The sequence below is a fragment of the Giraffa tippelskirchi genome, chromosome 10 (assembly GCF_054371585.1).
Source record: "Giraffa tippelskirchi isolate mGirTip1 chromosome 10, T2T-mGirTip1v1.2.pri, whole genome shotgun sequence".
Lineage (NCBI taxonomy): Eukaryota > Metazoa > Chordata > Mammalia > Artiodactyla > Giraffidae > Giraffa > Giraffa tippelskirchi.
Window position 1 is genome coordinate 141,431,987 of NC_137284.1, and position 18,674 is coordinate 141,450,660.

The 18,674-nt window shown below is 41.4% G+C and overlaps 1 protein-coding gene and 1 long non-coding RNA gene across 5 annotated transcripts in view; one reads left to right on the forward strand and one right to left on the reverse strand.

The window, feature by feature from the left end:
* Window positions 1–18,674, forward strand: part of EXOC4 (exocyst complex component 4) — an 875,766-nt gene that overhangs the window by 687,460 nt on the left and 169,632 nt on the right. The window lies entirely within an intron of this gene.
* On the reverse strand, window positions 1,084–10,593 carry LOC145523153 (uncharacterized). Its single transcript, XR_014066389.1, has 3 exons — window positions 5,455–10,593; window positions 5,255–5,363; window positions 1,084–1,383 (listed from the first exon to the last, which is right to left on the reverse strand). It is a non-coding gene; the product is annotated as an uncharacterized LOC145523153 (long non-coding RNA).

Consider the following 18,674-nt stretch of genomic DNA (forward strand, 5'->3'; position numbering starts at 1 on the left):
TAATTTGTAATGAATCATTATGGAGTTACATTAAGACCTGTGGAGTCTTCTTCAGTAAGTGGAAATGTATGAATATATTTTTCAAAAAGCATCACAGATGGGTATGTAAGAAATTATATAAAGTATATGGTTGTATGGGACCTTTGTCTTATTAAATATTATTTTGAAATAAGTAAACCACCTGTTAGGGGATTAGGATTTTGAAAAACTTTGCCTGAAATATGAAAGTGAGTAGTGAAGGATTATTATGTATGTAATTTGAAAGATGTTTACCATTGTATTAGTATAATACTTTAACATTTTTCCTAGATAAATTTTATGGGACAAAGTTGTTATCTTCACTAGTTCCATTTGCCTGATCAGATTTGAGATGATTTCTAAGATTTTTATTTTTAGTGAATTTCTTGTTTTCATTCCCTTAAAAAAAATGGAAACCTTTTATTTGTAGAAATGAAGATTAAAAAATTCTTTGACAGTGCATTGAAACAAACAGATGAAAACAAAAATGTAGCGTGTTTATGATGAAAACCTTGAGAGTCCTCTTAGGTGGTTTACTTATGTTTAGAAATGTGTATAAATTCAGTGTATTAACAATTCTTTTAAATTATGTTAATATTTCCAGCATGTTTTTGGACCAGATTATCTTCACATCTTTTGAATTTTCATTTTCACTCATTCCTCTGTAGAAATACTTGTATCCTAGTTAATTGCTCAATTGTTTAGTTGCTAACTTGTGTCCTACTATTCCGCGACCCCTTGAACTGTAGCCCACCAGGCTCCTCTGCCCATGGGATCTCCCAGGCAAGAATACTGGAATGGGTTGCCGTTTCCTTCTCCAGGGAATCTGCCTGAGCCAGGGATTGAACCCACATCTCCTGCATTGCAGGCGGATTTTTTACCTCTGAGCCACCAGAGAAACCCTAATTGCTTCATTACAGTACCTTTATTATTGTCCACTCATTGTGAACTTGAAGACATCTATTTTGCTGTGTGTATTTTCTTAGTAAAGTCTATATTTATTTCTCCGTATTTTCTCAGGAAAATTACATTCATTAAACTATCATTTATGAAGAAGGCAATATGTTTTTCATATGTGTGATCTCATTTAATCTTTGCAACAGTCATGAGGTTGAGAGAAATTAAGTGACTTTTTGAAGTTACAGGGCAAGTCACTGACGGAGTCTGTGGTGAATCCCAGTCTTTCTAACTCTTGCCTCTGACTTTACGATGTCTACTGCCTCCCTTGGGAATGGGACTTAGTGGGTACCAGATGCCGACCCACTCAGAATATTCAGGGCCTTGTGTGTCTCAAGCTCTAGCTTCATTGAAATGATCAGGAGTTGGGAAAACACATAACTCTGTAGTCACGATTTGTCCAAAGCACTGTGGGAACACAAAGGGATGAATGACCGATTCAGAAAGAGTCAGCAAAAGCTTCACAGAGAAGGCTAACAGTTAAGCCTGCAGATTGAGCAGGGGAGTGACAAGCAGAGAAAGGAGGAGGGTCCATAAGGCAGGAGATAATGCCAGCTAGACAGGCTGTGCTGGTGAGACCACTGGGCCTTTCGTGGTGAGGAGATGTGGGGTGGGCAGAGGGGTTGGTTCATTTGGGGCATTGCCACTCCCTTCTTCCACTAAGTCTCAGCTCTGATCAGTACCTTCCAATTTAATTGTCTGATTTCCCTGTTCTACTAGCTGTGTGGCCTTGGGCACATTTCCCACCCTCTCTGTGCCTCAGTTTTCCCCTTTGTTTTATTTACTTATTTATTTTTAAACTTTTTAACTTTCTGTTGTGTATCCAGTTAACAATGTTGTGATGGTTACAGGTGAACAGCAAAGGGACTCAGCCACACATAGACATATATCCACTCTCCCCCACAGTCTCCTCCTATCCAGGCTGCCACATAACATTGAGCAGAGTTCCCCATATTATACAGTATGTCCTTCTTGGTTATCCATCTTCAGTATAGCAGTGTGTCCATGTCCATCCCAGACTCCCTATCTCTTCCCCCCATTCTTCCCATTGTAAAATGGCAATAACAGTACCTTCTTCACAGGGTTGTTGCAAGGATGAAATAAATTACTGTGTAAATTTCTAATTTACATATTAATATGAACACCTTCAAAGGTGTTAGAACTGTCAGAACTCAGTTGAAGTTCACTGTTGTCATTACCATCACTGTCCCAGTACTTCTAAATCCTGCAAAACCTCCTGCCCTTTCCCCTGAGGCAGTCTAGCTTCCAGAGACCTGGATGGTAGATTTTCTTTTCGGGAACTGCTTGAGGCAAAAGGCAGCTGTTAATCCTTTCCTGGGGAACCAAGTGTTAGTCACTCAGCAGTGTCCGACTCTTCGTGACCCCATAGACTTTAGCCACCAGGCTCCTCTGTCCATGGAATTCTCCAGGCAAGAATAATGGAGCGGCCTGCCATTTCCTTCTTTCCTTTTGGGGAACCAAAGATTTGCTTTTTCTTTTACAAGTGGGAGCAGAAAAGGAGAAAAATATTCTTATAGAGTGTCCCTGCCCCCCTCAGTCCTGCCAAGGTTCCTGTGGCAGTTAGAACAGAAATGAGTCTCTAGAAAATTATCCTGCCACATTCACTTAAATGTGATACATGGTCTGACCTGTAGGATAACAGTGGAAAACTCTAATCACTTACTTAAACCTGCCAAAGACTAATTTTTAGAAACCTCAGAGGTGGGTGTGCATATTAAAAGAGACTGGGTCCTTTCAGTAGAACTTGAGCAAATGTGTATTGATTAACTTAATTAAAGGAAGATTATGACTTGTGCACTGCCCTCTGTGTGTTATCTGACTGTATGGTTCCCAGGGATCTTGAAAGCGTGGGTGCTAATGGCCTTCTCATTTAAAGCAGCATGAATCGGAGGTTATTTCATCAATTTGGTAAGCAAATAATTGCCAAGAACACAGAAGGTAAAAAACAAGAATTTTTCTCTAATAAGTAAATTAAAGGACTTGAAACTCTCTGTAGTAAGAGTTCTATATGGAGGTTGGTGCAAAGAGATCCTTTCTAGTTTTCAAATATTAAGGGTGAGAGCTCTTTAGCTTTTACTTGTTCTTCTAATCTCATTTCCTGGCTTGGACTAGGGTCATGGCACCCTGAAGATTTGACTGGGTTATTTGTTTGAGATGCCTCCAATGTCAGTATCTTCAGGACATTTCTCTTGGACCAGACTCCCCAGAGAAAGATTCTCTCATCTGCTCCCTGGAGGTTGAAGGCCTCACTGCCATCATTCAGGGAACCAAGTGGGAAGAGGATGGAAGAAGACCAGGGATTCTTGGCATCTGATATACATAAATTCACTTAACTCCTCTGTTTTCCCCCATCTTTAGTTGTTCATTCTGTCTCTGAGCCCAGAGACCTTCTGTTTCACTCTTTCCAAGGAATAAACCTTCAGATTTTTACCAGAGTGGAGGAGAGACAATTATCCAACAGGGAGTGTAGTCTGTGGATCTGACTACTTTTTTTAACTAATCCTCCTTGTTTTAGCCACTCCTTACATTAGTCACTCTTGTTTTGCCCTCACATGCAGATGAACTTGGGACTGTCTGGAACTTTCAGTGGAGAGTGGACTGTTTCTCTGCTTTTCCTACTACTGAGATAAGATTCCACTCTGTTGAGCCTGTTAGAAGCATTTACCAATCTGATCTGCTTTCTTGCTTCCAATATTGCATTGTCTTTATCTTCTCCCTCCTGTCTTCTTTACCCTACAGATTTCTGTCTTGGCCAAAAATAGTCTCCTTACTGTCATTTCTTGAGATTTGGGGGTGGAGAGAGAGAGAGAATAGAGGTGTATGTTCTTTACCCAGAGGTAAATTCTCCCCTAAGTACATCTTTCTCTTCTTCACTAAACATAGTTATTCTGTTTTTCTGTATCCAAGCTGTACCACGTTAGCTATGGAAGGAAGATAGGATCTGTCCTCTAAACTAGAATTTTATGGCAGGAAATCCTTATCACTTGAGAGAAGAGATCCTGGAGGAGCTAGAAATACAGTATTCAATACAGCTGAAAGGGTCTTAATCTCAGTATTAGCTTTACTAAAGCCAACCAGGGGCTTGCAGCTGTGCTTCCTCTTAGCAATTATAAAAGTGAGAACTGTGTTAGCTAACTTCCAATTCAATCCTCAGTTTGCCACTTGGGATCTGGAAGCTAGCTGATTTTTTGACCTAAGGTGCTCTGCTATGTAGGGTTGCCAGTTATAATTATATGTTCAGGTGTCAATTAGCAAAACAGCCCTTTATTTGGCAGCTTGAAGTAATGAGATGGATCTTGCACTAATCTTCCAATTCTACAGGCAGTTGATAAATGCTTTAGCCATAAAATTCTATATTGTACTGGACCTAGTGAGGTTATCTGAAGAGCTGGAGGTCAAAATTTTCAATGTGCATTCCTTTGTGAGCTCATGAATTTTCAAATATTACTAGAATCTTGCATAACAAATAAAAAAGCAGAAAGTTTTCCATGAAAAATCAGGTTCACACACAAACACACACAAGCATTGCTTTGTATACAAAGTGACAAGAATTTCAAAGACCTCATGGAACAGATAGGATGGAAATTCATTTAGTGGAAAAAAATTACTGAATATGACTGTACTACTCTGTGCTTGACTATGGAGAAACCTTGGTGAGTGAAACGGACTAACTTTCTCCAAAGGTCACTAGTTCCCTGTGATATTTGACTTTTTCTTCTCTCTGTATCAGAGCTTTACATTTTTCTCAGTGCCATGTCAGATACTAATACTAAAACGGTACTCGTGATGTTCCTGAATCCTCTTTTCATAGTTTATCATTACTGCTCTACCTAAGGCCTTTTATTTCATGAATGCCCTAGTCTATTTCTTCTGTTTCCTGTGAATAAAGAGCCTACGTAGAACAAAGTGGAGAGGCAGGCCCTCATTTAGAGAGTGTGAGGCTAGGTGGTAGGTTTGTGCAGTGGTCTTTTGTTTGATGCTCACGACCTATGGTATATTAGAAAATGTAGACTTAGGCCTTCTCTGAACTTACCTTCTCAAACTCCCTTTTTCACAATTGACCTCTTAGTCATCTCCTTTCATCAGATTAGAGTGGCTATTTGATTTGTTTATATATACGTAAACTCTATCATTTGTCTTTGATTGCCTCTTCCTGCATTTATTTCCTGGTGTGGCAAATTTTGGACATTGTGAAGGTCAAGTTTCCAGCCCATGATCCACCCCATTTATTTGAGAATGGATGTATTTGGATACTCACACTCAGTGATGTACAGCTGGCTCCCATAGGCTCCCAAGAGCTGGCTGTTAAAATTTTCAGAAGTTGTGTGAGCCCGTTAGTAAACACAGCCGTTACTAAAAAGTAAGTCCTATAATATTAAAAACAAAGGTAATAAATACTAAACTCATCACTTGATTATTTCACGTTTTACTAGTATCTCTGTTCTTAGTTTTTTGCACCTGTTATAGCTGTGGCAGCAGCACTGTATTACCAGATGTGTTAGTGTGCATCTCTTCCCACCTCTGAGTTCAGAGACATCACATTGGAAGCTTGAGGTATGCTGTGGCGGGAGTGTCTACAAGTGGAAACCATCGAACATTACAAATCAGGACTCCCTCAGATCCCTAAAGAAAGAAAAAGTGAAAGTGAAGTCGCTCAGTCATGTCTGGCTCTTTCAGCCCCATGGACCGTATAGCCCACCAGGCTCCTCCGTCCATGGGATTTTCCAGGCAAGAGTACTGGAATGGGCTGCCATTTCCTTCTCCAGGGAATCTTCCTGACCCAGGGATCCAACCCGGGTCTCCTGCATTGCAGATAGACGCTTTACCGTCTGAGCCACCAGGCTGTTAACCTTTTGCCAGCACATAACCAGTCATGCTGTTCTCGTCCACTGCTGCCAGCATTCCAGGCACTGATGAGCTTGAGCCACTTCAGTTACCATTTGTCTTCACATTGGCAACACTCCTCCACCAACGTGGTCATGCCCACCTTACATGTCTTTGCTCCAGGGTCCTGAGAACATCAAGCCCGATTTTTAGAGTGACTCTATGGCTACTTCTAAGCTGTGCTTCCCTCCATCCTTCTCATTCCCAATGAATCAGTCGTTCATTTCTCTCATTCTCCCTCTGTTTTCCAGCACCCTTCCTCCTTCTATCCTTCCCTCTTCTTCTTCCTCCTCCTTATTCTTATGAACAAGGGCTCTGGTGCCAGACTGACTGGCCCCACTTCAGTTCAGTTCAGTTCAGTCGCTCAGTCATGTCCAACTCTTTGCAACCCCATGGACTGTGGCACGCCAGGCCTCCCTGTCCATCACCAACTCCCGGAGTTTACCCAAACTCATGTCCACTGAGTCAGTGATGCCATCCAACCATCTCATCCTCTGTCGTCCCCTTCTCCTCCTGCCTTCAATCTTTCCCAGGATCAGGGTCTTTTCCAATGAGTCAGTTCTTCACATCAGGTGGCCAAAGTTTTGGAGTTTCAGCTTCAACATCAGTCCTTCCAATCAGGCCCCACCATTCACTAGTTGTGTTACCCTGGGCTTTGTGCCTCGGTTTCATCATCTGTCAAGTGGAATTCATAGTAGTATCTGCCCCATAGAGTTACTCTGGGGATTAAATGAGTTAATAATTTTAAAAGCATCTAGAATAATGCCTGGCATATTGTAAACAATATATGCGTATTTATTTAAGAAACTAAACACTTCCAGTTGCTCTCCATCCTTAACCCACTGGCTTATTGTCTGGTAGATAATTTAAGACAGGAAAGAGAATAGCGAAAGAAACATCTGAGGGTAAAAGAAGAATGGCCTGGGGTTATAACACAGGGTTAGTAGCTCCAGGGAACTAGGAAAAGCTTTAATGAAAAGGGCTTCCCTTGTAGCTCAGCTAGTAAAGAAACTGCCTGCAATGCAAGAGACCCCAGTTCGATTCCTGGGTTGGAAATATCCCCTGGAGAAGGAAATGGCTACCCACTCCAGTACTCTGGCCTGGAGAATTCAGTCCCTGGGGTCACAAAGAGTTGGACACGACTGGATGTCTTTCACTTTAACGAAACAACCTGGAGAAAAGTTGGTGCTCAAGAAGGGATTCAAATAGGAAGAAAAACAGTCACATTTCAGAATAATATGCAAAGGCTAAAGTATACAAATGTTGTCTATTTTAGATACACACCAAGAAAATTAAGGGATACTGTGTAATGCATAGAAATTTCCCATTTTAATTTAAGCAGTGAAACCCATTTTGCCCCCTCATTCTGTGTAGAAATTTGGTTGTCACACACTGAAGGTACTTAGGCTAAATCAAATTTGTATTGAACAAGAGCCCTGAAGCCCAAATGGGAGATGCCCGTCCATATCTTATGAAAAACGCAAGCCCAGGAGCCCCATGCTCATTTGTCTGACCATCTGGAAATCTCGAGTGATCTAAGCACTTAATTTTACCCTCATTTTTAGAACAAAAAAGAAACAATAAATAAAGAAAATGGGCAGCAGGGACATTCCACTTTTCATTAAAAAAGAAAAAATCTTAGTGATAAAAGGAGCAGAGAGTTTAAAAGAAAAAAAAATGAGAAACCATTAAAATGATTTGAATGCTCTGTCTGTATTTTGCGGTAGGCTCTATTGTTTTCAGTTACATGGGAACGGTGATAATTTTATGAATCATTAGAGTTTTCTTTCCAAATTATATCTGCCTGTTCTTAAAGTACCTCCTGAGTTACCCACAGTAAGAGGCTGTTGAACAAATTTATTATTCCATTTAGTACGTTTGAGTTTTGTGTTAATTTTGTATTGTAAAAAATTTGATACTTACAACTTGAAGATAAAATCTTGACAGCTGAATCTTTGTGTGCTTAATTTCTCTTAATTTTTAAAACGTGTGAGCCTGTCTCCGTTCTCCTCCTTCATCTAATAAGAGACTCCATTGTAAATACAAAATCGTCTTTTGGTGGAATGATGACCACCCACCCCCTCACCCCTACAGATGAAAACAGTCACAACAGTTGAACGTTGTCCCTTGGCACTTTTGTCTCACCAGGCATAGTGATCTGTAAAACATGTACGCTGTTAATGATACCTAAACCCTCCCTCATAGAGCTGTGATTCCAAAGCCCAATCTACCAACCCGGCTGAGTCAGCCCAAAGTGAGATCCGCAGAGAATCGATCAAGTAAAATCAGCATAGTGGGGGTGGTGATGGGGGTGGGGGTAGAGGTGGGTGTAGGTGGGTGTGATGTGGGTGGGTGTGAGAGAGAGAGAGAGAAGATTTTTAAGTTTTCTTTTGGGGGAAGAGCTGTCCTTTTTTCTGATATTCTTTTCCTCTATTTTTTTTGCTGCTAAAGCATTCATACTTTTATCATACTTCTGTAAAAACAGTGACAGTGTAGGTGATCTCTTTTGGTTCCGTTTTAAGCCTCATAGCTTAGCACCATCAAAAGTTAAATCTGTGTCGGTCCATTTATGTTTCCTGGCTGGGGATATCCTAAAGTCTATAAATTATCGTACACCTAAGTGCTGGCTGTATCTTTGCCACTGACGTGGGCGTTTCCTGTGTGAAGAAATTCTCATAGAAGGAGACACGTCAAAGCTTCAGTATTCCGATTTCTAGCCACTAATTGTTTTTGGACTCAGGGGAAAAGCTGCTTCCCTGGGCAGTGTGTGTGGGTGATTCTGTTACTGCTCCTTCCATGCAGACTTTGGCAGGATGCCATGAGTTGAGTTCATCAGATGCATTGTGGTAATTTCTCATCTCATATAGGCACAGATCATGTGCTTTGATAACTAAAATCTAGGATAAATGTGAATGAGTCACCTCCTAAACTTGGGAAAAAGAGGTGAAGCTCAAATCAACTTTATGGTGGGCAGGCTGAAGTTGTTACCATGGGTCATGAAGATTATCACAGCCCTTGCCAATGAAGAAAGAGCGAGTATTTTGTTCAACCTCCCAAAATCAGTCAGTGTTATAACCAGGTTTCGAACTCAGGTCTCCTGATTTCTAGTGATTTGATTTTTGCCCAGTGGTACATACTGTTCTGGTGGTGGTGGTTTAGTTGCTCCTGCCCAACTCCTGTGACCCCATGGCCTGTAGCCCACCAGGCTCCTCTGTCCATGGGATTTCCCAGGCAAGAATACTGGAGTGGGTTGCCATTTCCTTCTCCAGGGATTGAACCTGTGTCTCCTGCATTGCAGGTGGATTCTTTACCAACTGAGCCACCAGGGAAGCCCTTCATACTCTTTTGCTCAGCATGCACAGGTCACATAGAGCAGTTAACTTTATTGAATGAGCCAGAATGCTGGATGTACAACAGCCAGTTTTTGTCAAAAACCAGATCTACTTTTTTAAATTCATGAGCTCTTCTCAACTTGTGTTGGCCCTCCCAGTATGAGTCATAACCGAGTTGGGTCTCTACCCTTGAACAAATATCCCCTTGCGTGTGCACGCTCGCACACTTCCTCACACACTCTCTCCCCCAAATACTTCCATATGTTCTGTTTTCCTGAAAGCCAAGCTCCCTTCCCATTCTCCTCCTCGGAGGGCTCCAGCTCTCGCCTCTGAGGGGCCTGAGTAACTGAGGCTGAAACGATTTGGAGGGAAACTTGTCAGCATAATTGATGATTATATGGTGTGAGCCACCGAAGACAGGTGAGCCTGCACAGAATGGAACAAATGTGTGTGTGGCGTGCATTTCCCACAGGGTTCAACTGCACTTCTGCCTCTGACATGTTGATTTATAAGTTTGTAACTCTTCCCTAATGAATTGTGCCCCACCGTGGGTCATTGGAACTTCCTGCTGCAGAGGCCTTGCCTTAACTAGAAAAAAGAATTGTGACGGTTCTGCCCTGTGAATTTCCAGGCTTGTGTGTGTGTTGGCACTAAATGGAGTAACTGAGAACATGTAATCTTCAAGAGGATAAAATAATCACATAATACACTTGAATAGCACCACTACATCAAGAAAGGGGTTTCTGTGAATACAGATGCTCTGCAGCTTGACAGAAAGTAGTCTGAGTCGAAAAAGAATTTGAAAAACATAGCCACATGCAAGCATTTAGGGCCACCTTTGGTGGCAACTTGGTGTTCTAGAGTTCTTTACAAACCTCTTTCAAACTGTTGTACTTGTTCCATGAAACTGCTTTAAGTGTTAGACTTGCTAAAACATAGGGATGGTAACGACTGCTCTACTTTCTCACAATCTGTTGGGATATTGATTGAGATATTTATGCAGTACTCTGAGTTCTCCAGGAAAAGGGGTGTTAGAAAATGCGACAGTGATGATGCTGGCAGGGCATGGAAAATTATGTGAAAATATAATATCCAGAAAGATAAGTTTGAGACAGTTTGAATTACTAGTCTGAGCCTGTCTGGCAGTCTCTGTCCTTCTGTCTAAATCTTTTGTCTCAGTTATCAGTTCTGTGTGATATAACAGGGCGGGGTATAAGGAAAGTGTTAAAAGATTAGACCTCTTGCTGGCTTAGCATTGTCCCTGAAGAGTCTCTTTGCCGCTGGCATTGGAGTGGCCTGTCCTTCCAGATGGTAGGTTAGCCAGGAGAGTCTGGGACCAGGAGTCTCCAGTCTTCACTCCTTGCCCTGACTCCATCCCGTCTACTTGCTGAGCTCCTTCACAGCTTCCTGTAGACCTGGTTGTGGGCTCACCAGTCACAACACTGACACTGTCATCTGAAGGTCATAATAACCTTCCATAATCAGTCCTCATGCACCTTGACCATGCTGTACTGGACACTGTGGACTGCCTAGAAAAATTAACTCATCACTTACTGTTTCTGTATTTCTTTCTAGAAGCAACTAAAGATTCAGGCTGCCTGGCTGGAACTACAGCTTTCTAGTTGTGTGACCTTAAACAATTTGATCTCTTAGTATTTGGTTTCCCCAACTATCAAATGGGCTTCCCAGGCACAGTGGGTAAAGTATTTGCCTGCGAATGTAGAAGACACTGGTTTGATCCTTGGGTGGGGAAAATCCCCTGTAGGAAGAAATGGCAACCTGCTCCAGTATTCTTGCCTGGAAAGTCCCATGGACAGAGGAGCCTGGTGGGCTATAGTCTGTGAGGTCTCGAAGAGTTAGACACAACTGAGCAGTTGACCACAGTACACAACTACCAAATCGAGATAATAGTACCCTTCTTATAGATAGTAAATACATATTGTATAAATAAAATGTATAGAGAGTTAAATAAGGTAATGCGTAGTAGGTGCTCATTAAGTGTTGGATAGGTTGATGGATGATGAGTAGGTAGCTCATCTAACATTTGCTTTTATATTATAATATACATGTTACTTATCTTTGCCAGTGTATCCAAAATAAAAAGGAAACAGATATATTTTATCTTCATTAATCTAGTCAAGTAGTGGCTAGAATTTTACTATCTTTGAGTATGCATTTTCTATAGGCTTGTCAATATTTGTTCTTTTTCATGCCTTTTTAGTTTTATGTGGCTTCCTGTTATTCATTTTTTCTTTGAGTAAATTACCTCTAAAAAAAAAAAGAACTTGTATTAGTTGCATTAAGGAGAAGAAGGTTTTGATTTTTTTAAATGTATATATAACTAGAGTGTAGAGCATGGAATCATATTGGGCCCTCTGAACAGAAAGAGAATGTTTAGAAATATACAGCGGGGAAATAAAATTCCTGGGAAGACTATTACCTGGAGTAAGCCTTCCATTGAAGGTTCTTACTGCTCCATTAGGACTTCCCTGATAGTCCAGTTGGTAAAGAATATGCCTGCAATGCAGGAGACCCCAGTTCGATTCCTGGGTCAGGAAGATCCACTGGAGAAGGGATAGGCTACCCACTCCAGTATCCTTGGGCTTCCCTTGTGGCTCAGCTGGTAAAGAATCTGCCTGCAATGCGGGAGGCTTGGGTTCAGTCCCTGGGTTGGGAAGATCCCCTGGAGAAGGGAGAGGCTACCCACTCTAGTATTCTGGCCTGGAGAATTCCACGGACTGTATAGTCCATGGGGTCACAACGAGTCGGACACGACTGAGCGACTTTCACTTTCTTTGCTGCATTGGAGGATTTGTGAGTGGTTGGTTTCTTAAAAGTCGGACGCCCTTACACTACTCCTCTTCTTTGAAACTCTTCTACTTTAGCTTTTCTCATACTTGTTTTCTTGATTATTTTGTCTTTGTCCTTCTCTTTTTCTCTCTGTTGAATCTTCTTTTCCTCCTATGGCCACTGCCCAAGCCACCCTACACTACCACCAGGGCCTCAGTCAGTCCCATTTTGCCAGTCAAGTCCATCCTCACCTAACACCTTTCCCCAAGGAGAAGCCAGTGTATGGGGCAGTAAAGAGAACATTGAAATGGGAATCCAAAGACTTCCTTTCAAATCTCATTTCCTTTTTTTTTTGTTTTTTTCTTGATGTTTTTAAGATTTTTCTATTTATCCTTAATATTCAGTAATTTGATTGTAAAGGCCCCCCCATAGGTTTTGTCATCTTCTCTTTTAAGTTTGTTGAGCTTCTTGGATCTGTGGGCTTGTAGTTTTCATCAAATTTGGAAATTTTTCAGCCATTATTTTTCTCTGCCCCGCTGCCTCCTTTGGGAACTTCAGTTGCATGTATATTAGGTTGCTTGATCTTGTTTTCATCTTTTTTCCCTCTGTGTTTTATTTTGGATAGTTTCTATTGCCATGTCTTCCATTTCTCTTCTTGTCATGTTGCTATTTTTCTTTTATGCTCTTGAGCATAGGAGCATATTTATAATGGCTATAGTATCTTTTTCCTTGTCTGCTTATTCTGTTATCTGTGTTCTTTCTGGTTCTGTTTCTCTTATTTTTCCCCTCCTTATGTATTTTCCCACTTTTTTGCAAGCCAGGTAATTTTTGATTAGATGTGTGCATCTGTGCTAAGTCGCTCCAGTTGTATCTGACTCTTTGCAACCCTTTGAAGTGTAGCCCACCAGGCTCCTCTGTCCATGAGATTCTCCAAGCAAGAATACTAGAAGGGGATGCCATGCCCTCCTGTAGGGGAATCTTCCTGAGCCAGGGATCAAACCTGCGTCTCTTGTGTCTCCTCCATTGGCAGGTTTATTCTTTACCACTAGTGCCACCTGGGAAATGATTGGATGCTGGACATGTAATTTTTATACATCATTCAGTTCAGTTCAGTCACTTAGTCATGTCCGAGTCTTTGTGACCCTATGGACTGCAGCACGCCAGGCCTCCCTGTCCATCACCAGCTCCCAGAGTTTACTCAAACTCATATCCATTGAGTCAGTGATGCCATCCAACCGTCTCATCCTCTGTTGTCCCCTTCTCCTCCCACTTTCAATCTTTCCCAGCATCTATCATCTATACATCACTGGATGATAGATTTTGCTGTAGTCTTTTAAATATTATTGAGCTTTGTTTAAGACACATTTTAGTGACATAGAATTACATCAGTTAGTTCAAGCTTTGCTTTTAGGCTTTGTTATACATGTCCAGGGCAATCTTTAGTCTATAAAACTAACTTGTCGCACTACTGTGGCAGTACCTTTCTGAGAATTCAACCAGATTCCCTATCTATAGGGAGATCCTTCCACTCTAGCTGGTGAGAACATGAACCATTCCTGCTGCTGTGTGAACTCTGGGAATTCTGCCTGCTCTTTGCAGGTAGTTCATTCACCAGCCTTGGGAGTTCCAGCCACACAGGCAAAGATTAGTACTCAGCCAAAGATTCAGAAAACTAAGATCATGGCATCTGGTCCCATCGCTTCATAGCAAATAGATGGGGAAACAATGTAAACAGTGACAGACTTTATTTTGGGGGGCTCCAAAATCACTGCAGATGGTGACTGCAGCCATGAAATTAAAAGACTCTTGCTCCTTGGAAGAAAAGTTATGACCAACCGAGACAGCATATTAAAAAGCAGAGACATCACTTTGCTGACAAAGGTCAGTCTAGTCAAAGCTATGGTTTTTCCAGTAGTCATGTATGGATGTGAGAGTTGGACTATAAAGAAAGCTGAGCCCCAGAGAATTAATGCTTTTGAACTGTGGTGTTGAAGAAGACTCTTGAGAGTCCCTTGGACAGCAAGGAGATCCAACCAGTCCATCCTAAAGGAAATGAGTCCTGCATATTCATTGGAAGGACTAATGCTGAAGCTGAATCAGCATCACTCCCAATACTTTGGCCACCTGATGTGCAGAACTGACTCATTGGAAGACCTGATGCTGGGAAAGATTGAAGGCAGGAGAAGGGGATGACAGAGGATGAGATGGTTGGATGGCATCACCGACTAGATGGACATGAGTTTGAGTAAGCTCCAGGATTTGGTGATGGAGAGGGAAGCCTGGCATGCTGCAGTCCATGGAGTCGCAAAGAGTTGGACACGACTGAGCAACTGAACTGAACTGAAAAATTTGAGAGGACTCTTTTTTCCTCCTTTGTTTTTTTTGAAATTTTTTTATATTTTTATTGAAGCATAGTTGATTTACAATGTTGTGCTAATTTCTGCTTTACAGCAAAGTGACTCAGTTATGTACATATAAACATTCTTTATATTCTTTTTGATTCTGGTTTATCCTAGCAGATTGAATAGTTCTGTGTGCTATACAATAGGATCTTCTTGTTTATCCTTCCTAATAGTTTGCATCAGCTAACTCCGAACTCCCAGTCCATCTGTCTCACTCCTCCCTACCCTTGGCAACCACAAATCTGTTCTCTCAGTTTATGAGTCTGTGTTTTTTTGTTTTTTTTTTTTTAAGGTAAGTGCATTTGTGCCGTGTTTTAGATTCCACAAAAAAGTGATATCACGTGCCTTTCTCTGCCTGACTTACTTCATTTAGTATGACAATCTCTAGGGCCATTTGCCATGCTGCAAATGGCACTATTTCATAACTTTTATGGGTGAGTAGTATTCCATTTGTATATATGTACCACATCTTCTTTATCCATTCATTTGTAGACTATTTAGGTTGTTTCTATGTCTTGGCACTTGTGAATAGTGCTGCTGTGAACATAGGGGTGCATATATCTTTTTAAATTATATTTTTGTCTGGGGGTATGCCAGGAGTGGGATTGCTGGATTATATGGTAGCTCTTTGGCATCAGTGGTAGGCGGATAGACTTGAATTACAGTGATATTGAATGGCTTGCCTTGGAAACGAAACGAGATCATTCTGTCATATTTGAGGTTGAACCCAAGTACTGCATTTCGAACTCTTTTGTTAATTATGAGGGCTACTCCATTTCTTCTATAGGATTCTTTCCCACAGTAGTAGATATAATGGTCATCTGAATTAAATTCACTCATTCCTGTCCATTTTAGTTCACTGATTCCTAAGATGTCGATGTTTATTCTTAGCATCTCCTGTTTGACCAAGTCCAATCTACCTTGATTCGTGGACCTAACATTCCAAGTTCCTATGCAATACTGTTCTTTGCAGCATCAGATTTTGCTTTCATTACCAGACGCATCCACAGCAGGGCGTCATTTCCACTTTGGCCTGGCCGCTTCATTCTTTCTGGGTCTGTTAGTAGTTCTCCTCCTCTCTTCTCCAGTAGCATATTGGACACCTTCTGACCTGGGGGGCTTATCTTTCAGTGTCATATCTTTTTGTCCTTTTATAGATGTCATGAGATTTTCACTGCAAGTATACTGGGGTGGTTTGCTATTTCCTCCAGTGGTATTAGGTGATACTACTCTAATGGCAGAAAGTGAAGAGGAACTAAAGAGTCTCTTGATGAAGGTGAAGGAGGAGAGTGAAAAAGTTGGTTTAAAATTTAATTTTAAAAAAACTTTAATATCATGGCATCCGGCTCCATTACTTCATAGTAAATAGAAGGGGAAAAGGTGGAAGTAGTGACAGATTTCCTCTTTTTGGGCTCTAAAATCACTGTGGATGGTGACTGCAGCCATGAAATCGGAAGACAATTGCTTATTGGCAGGAAAGCTATGACAAACATAGACAGTGTGTGGAAAAGCAGAGACATTACTCTGCCAACAAAGGTCTGTATAGACAAGGCTTTGGTCTTCCCGGTGGTCATGTACGGTTGTGAGAGCTGGACCATAAAGAAGGCAGAGCACCAAAGAATTGATGCGTTCGAACTGAGGGACTGGAGAAGACCCCTGAAAGTCGCTTGGACAGCAAGGAGATCAAACCAGTCAATCTTACAGGAGATCCACCCCTGAATACTTGCTGGAAGGACTGATACTGAAGCTCCAGTATTTTGGTCATCTGATGCCACAGATGACTCATTGGAAAAGCCCCTGTTTTCCATAGTGGCTACACCATCTTACATTCCCATCAACAGCTTAGGAGGGTTCCTTTTTCCCCACGCTGAGGGGACTTTTCTTGATGATCTACAGAGATCTCTGTTTCTCCCCTCCTCCCTCCCTCCAACTTTCTCCCTCTCTCTCTTTCTCTTTTCTTCCCTCCTCCCTCCTTCCCCTCTGTCTTTGTGCAACTCCTGCCTTCCCAGTAGTTTGCCCCATGAACCTCCAGCTTCCTCAATGTTCCAAACATCCAAGTTCTATCTCCTCAACTCAGCAAGACTCCAGGCTCTGTTTAGGTACCATCTTCCTGCATTATGGCCTGGAAACGCCAGCTGGAGTGGCCATAGGACTCACTTCATGCATTTTCCTTCTCCGGCATCTGAAAGCTATTGCTTCATGTATCTCATCTGGTTTTCTAGTTGTGTAAGCCAAGATTTCAAGCTGTTTTATACCAAAATCCTTTAATATTACTTTACAGAGCAGGAGCATTTTCTTATCAAAATAGCATTATCACTGTTATCAACATTAGCAGTAAATTCTTAATGTCATATAATATCTAGTCTGTTTTTAAATTTCCCAAATGTTACAAAGCTGTTCTTCACAACTGGCTTTTCCAAACTAAGATTCCATGTAGGACCATAATTGTAACATGGTTTAAGAGAATTAGACTGTGGACAGCTAGTTGATTTGGCACTCGAATTAAGTTTCTGGGCTCCACTGTCTAATACACTGCCCTCTTTCACTCCATCTGCAGGAAAAGGCCTTCAGCTTGTCATTCTGGCTTTCCACAAACTGGTTCTCCCCTTTCTGGTCAACCTTTCTCCAACCACCCTTGACTTCTCTTTGCTGTTTGAGACCAGCTCAATCCTCCTTCCCAGCCTTTGCAACCCCATTTCTCTAGCCTGAAATATCTCACCTCTTCCTTTCCAGGTATCCAACCTGACCCATCCTCCAGGTCCCAGTTCAGGCTCCCTGACTCCTCCTCCATTGTCTTTCACACTTAATTTCATCTCTTGGAATGCCACTCGTTTCTTGTTCTGAATGGTATTATCCCAAGTAGACAGTCATTGCCCCTTTGAAAAGAGACCATGCTTTATACCAAGAACATTGCTTGGCAAAAATGAAGTACTGTAGCTGCTAGTTTTGTTACTATGATAGTTCTGTGACCCTCCTAACATGTAGCACTAGGTAGTTGGCAGAATAGTAACCTTTGAAATATGTTTGTGTTTTGAAGGGAGGGCAGACTTGGGGATACTTCTTGCAAGTGCTAATGCTCACCTGTTGTTGATTATTTTGCCTCTCTGGGTTCCATTACACATCAAGGAGAATTGATAACCAGGCCATAGAGTTAAATTGGTTTGAAGTATATAAGTCAACAAGTATTCCTTTGTTATCTAATGTTAGCTCAGGAAACAAAGATGCCCCCTGGGATCTCACACTCTAATTAAGCACAACTGTTCCACACTTCTTTCCCCTTGCCTGCTATTTGTTTTGTTCTGAATATGATATCACAACCCCCTAAATAAACCTCATAAAAAGCCAGCTGTGCTTATAATGTTAGGCACAGATTGTATTCAACCATAAATGATCCTCTATTCAAAATGTTTAAAAATAAGTATTATTAGTAATTTACATCATATGTATTTCAAGTTTTTACTTGGCAGATAAATTTTATGAGCACTTTTGTGACTTCTACAGGGATATAGTCTTTCTGATTGCCCAGAATTTAACCTTATATTTTCTTTGTTTAAGCCTACTTATAAATTCCACCTGACTCTTGAGGCTGCCAGAACTCAGAACATATTTCCCTTTTGGCTATAAGTTTTTCTTTTCTGAGCGTTAGAATAGAGCCTTTTGAAATTGTCTCTCTACTTGAAGTGGATCATCTAGTGACTAGTGACATCAGTTGGGATTAATTTGTTGTATTTTCTTGCTGGAGAAGGAATATTCAAAATATTTAGATACCATATTTGTATGTGTTGTAAAAAGGCCTCCAGGATCTAGCTTCCAGGGTCCTCTCTCTGCCTGCCTTCCCAATCTGCATAAACACGGCACACTCTCACCCCAGCCATGAGGAACCACGTGTAGTTCCCGGAATCCCACACCATTTCCTGTTCATGCTATTCCATCTACCGTGTTTTTCCTGCCTTCTTTGTCAATTGACAAGTTGCTATGTATCTTTCTGGACTCAGTTCAATTTTAACTTCCTCTTTCTCAGGATTCCTTCCACCCCTTCTACCCTTCACCAACTCAATGGACATGAGTTTGAGTAAACTCCAGGAGTTGGTCATGGTCAAGGAGGCATGGCATGCTGCAGTCCATGGGATTGCAAAGAGTTGGACACAACTGAGTAACTGAACTGATATCTCTTCCTCCTATCTAAGATTACTGGAGTCAGGAAATTTGTCTCTTCTGGATCTTTATCTCCTACAGTTATGTTAGTAACAGGAAATTGGCATACAAGAAA